Below are 3,897 nucleotides of genomic sequence, written 5' to 3' on the forward strand. Positions count from 1 at the left end.
ATTATCAGTACTTCTAAGAACTGACTTGATCTGACTCAGAATGTTGCATGTTTCCTGCCACAGGAAGTATCTAAGAAGCAATTAAGAAGGCACTTGGGAATAAACCTGGGTCTTGCTCAGTTGTGGTCTGGATTTGATATCAGCCATTCCTTCGAACTCTGACATTATGAGAGTTTATGAGTTGAATCATCAAAAATCAGTGCTATTTAATTGAGCTCCTAAATGCCCTCCACATAGGATATTTAAGTGATACTTCAAATTACTCACTCTGTAGGCATAAATGTTGTGTTTGTGAACATTTCCCCATAACGGAACTGACGCACTACTGATACAGCATTTCTCATGTTGTTTCATGTTATTTTTTTTTTCAGATAACTACTGGTCATCTTTCAACGTTAAAAAAAAAAGATGAAAAATAAGAGTAATGTCACTGAATTTATTCTCTTGAGTCTTTCTCAGAATTACCAGGTTCGGATTCTGTGTTCGTCATTTTCTTATTTTATTACATGGCTATTCTGATGGGAAATTTCATTGTCATGATCTCTATCACATGTAGCTGGCTCACTGAACAACCCATGTACTTCTTCCTGACTTACTTGTCCTTTATGGATGTTTGCTACCCCTCCACAGTGACCCCTAAACTCATCAGTGATACGTTGGCTGAATAGAAGAGTGTTTCTTATACTAATTGCCTGATCCAGCTCTTCACTATACATTTCTTTGGAGGAGAGGAGGTCTTCATACTAACAGGGATGGCCTTTGACCGATACGTGGCCGTTTGCTAACCTCTACACTATATAGCTATCATGAAAAAGGACAGGTTCAATGCACTGGTCTTGGCTGCTTGTGGTGGGAGGTTTCTGCATTCATTTGCACAACTTATCCTTGTTTTTCTTTTACCTTTATGCGGCCCCAATGAGATCAATCACTATTTCTATGACACATATCCGTTGCTGAAACTTGCCTGCATTGATACTCACAGGTTTCATCTTTTAGTGAGACCCAATTCAGGGATGATTGCATTGGTGGTTTTCATGGTTCTTATGGCTTCACATGCTATGATCTTATATACTCTTCAGGCACATTCTTTTGAGAGCCATTAAAAATCTCTTTCCTTTTGTGGATCACATATCACTGTTGTCTTGTTCTTTGGGCCTTTACTTTTCATTTATATTAGACCAGTCACCACATTCCAGGAGGATAAAATTTTGGCTCTTTTTCACACAATCACTGCTCCCATGTGTAATCCTTTGGTCTGCACTTTGAAGAATTCAGAAATGAAAAAGACCATGAAGAAAGTGTGGAACAGAAACTTATGCAAGGGAAGAAAACAAATGTTCTAAAAGGCATTGGTGCCTTTCTCTATGGCTGTTGATGCAATGACTAAGTACCAACTCATTCAGCAGAGGAGTACCAGAGGCTACTCTGTGGCTCACACGCAAATATATATATTGGCATGAGATGCAGAATTGAAGAGACCTTAGAATTCATCAGGTCCACCACATTATTCTTACTAATGAGTAAACAAGAGTGAGGATTAGCCAAGTGACTTCCTGAAGGACATAGAGTTGGTTTTTACTAGACCAGAATGCGAATTCTAGTTTTCTCACTTTCTGACTTCACCCTGCTAAACCTTTCTAAATGTTGAATAATCTTGATGGCAAGTGATTTCATTGGTTAGTAAAGTTTTGTTCATATATTTTGATTTTACCAGGTTACTTAATCATACAGAAAGTGGAATAATCCACTAACTGGAATCCTTCCTTTTTAAGGGAATAGATATATTTCAAGATGAGTGGGTCTTTATGTCACTATCTTATAATTGATTCCACTTATATAGTAATTTTACTTTGCAAAGTGCTATGCATACATAATCTGTTTTTACCCTCACAATAGCCCTGTAAGATAGCTGTTATTACAGTTCTCATTTCACAGATAACAGAACTGAGACAGAAAGAGATTAAGTGAATTGCCAAGGGTCACATAGCTATTAAGTATTTGAGGTTATATTTTAACACATGTCTTCTTGGCCCCAGGTTCATCACTCTATTCACTTGACAACTACCTTCTATCACTACTTATATCTTCTTGCACTTTCCTCCCCACTGAGATTGTCAGCTCTTAATGGGAAGTAGTAGTAGGCAAATAGAGAGTGTTGCCCCCATTGTGGAGTCTTCTGATGCTTGTATAATCTATGGAATATATTAGATGAATAAATGGTGTGTGTGTATGCACACACACATATACATATATACATTTACAATCCATCATCTATTCAAATATAACTACATATCTCAATACTTGTCTATCTATCTACTATGAATATGTAGAGTCAAGAAAAGTTAAATGGAATTGAATGCAATATGTATCACAGTTTGGGGAGTAGTATTTTTGGGTCTAGATTAATATAACCTGTCCATGAAGCTTGAATGAACTATAATTATTAGTCGTCCTTTCATTCATTATTTTTTAATGGTTTCCCTTTTTCTTTAGGAGAAAGTATGTGTATCAGTTCCCAAATATGTAATAGTTTATAGTTCTTATTATAAAATGGATTTCTTTTAAAAATGTTTTATATTTTTAAACTTTTTATTATTTAATGGGGATGCATCGACATACATACATTCATACATATATTTACTTGCATGTGGATATAAGTATATGAGCAGATTTGTATGAACATACATATTCATAGGTCTGTTTTTTAATAAGAAATATTAAGGATAGAAAACATTTTTAAAAGATAGCACAATTAGAATCAGAATATAAATACACACAATTAACTATACATGTACATATGTGTATATGTGTATAGGTGTGTGTGCATGTATTTTTGTACCTTTTCCCTTTCAGGAATACTCTTACTGTCTCTTATTCTTTTTGCTGAAAAACTTTGATTTTCTGGCTTTGATATCACGTCATTTTCAACTCAGGATTTTTAATTCATCATTCTCAAGGTTGATATTCCTAATACATTCAAAGACTTTAGATACTGCTATAATTATCAGTTCTATGTCAAAGAAGAAAGATTATTCTCTCAGTGTACTTCTGTGTATAACTAATATTTTTGTAGCTGAATACTGTTTATATATATGTATTTAACTATATGTAAGATATAGTTAAATATATATATATTTAACTATATGTAAGATGCTCTGTTAAGTATTAGGGGGTTCAAAAATAAATTAAAATATGATACCCACCTTCAAAAGCATCAGTCTTATGGATAAAACAACACACATACATAATGTTTACATAATGTTTACATAATGTTTACATAAAATACACGTTGTAAATGGAATTCATTTAAGTATGAAAGCACTAACATTGTGTGACGGGCAACGAAGCCTTTCTCTAGAAGGCAGGTTGTGAGCTAGTCTTCAAGGAATCCAGGAAGAGGTGGAAAATTTCAGTCATACAAGAAAATGAGTAAAAATGGTATGAAGATATGAAATTATTTGCTGTGATTAAATAAAAAGCAAAAAGACTAGTGTAACTGGATCATAGTGTATGAGGAGGAAAGCAAATTGTGAAAACATTGTAAGGGCAGGAAAGGATCATAGCTTGAAAGGTTTTAAATTGATAGCACAGGGGGAGGAGCCAAGATGGCGGAGTAGAAAGGCACACATATGCTAGCTCCAAACCCACAGCCCATAAAATATCTGTGGAGAACTCCCAGCGAATTCTGGAGCAGCAGAGGCCACAGAACAACAGAGTGGAGGAGATTTCTGTTCCAGAGAGACCTGAAGGCCTGAGGCGGAGGGTCCGTCGAGCACCAGACCTGGAGCAGAGCCCAGCCCTGCCTTGGCCGCGCAGCACCGAAAGGAGCAGATCTCAGCAGACTTCAGGGATGGAATCTCCAGTGGCCGCGCAGGTCCCTCCACCCACAGGTTACAA

The 3,897-nt window shown here is 36.1% G+C and overlaps 1 pseudogene; it reads left to right on the top strand.

Moving 5' to 3' along the window:
- The first annotated feature begins 408 nt into the window (after positions 1-408).
- LOC140516768 (olfactory receptor 4P4-like) lies at positions 409-1,343 on the top strand (annotated as a pseudogene).
- The last annotated feature ends 2,554 nt before the right edge of the window (positions 1,344-3,897 follow it).

The sequence above is a fragment of the Notamacropus eugenii genome, chromosome Y (assembly GCF_028372415.1).
Source record: "Notamacropus eugenii isolate mMacEug1 chromosome Y, mMacEug1.pri_v2, whole genome shotgun sequence".
Classification (NCBI taxonomy): domain Eukaryota; kingdom Metazoa; phylum Chordata; class Mammalia; order Diprotodontia; family Macropodidae; genus Notamacropus; species Notamacropus eugenii.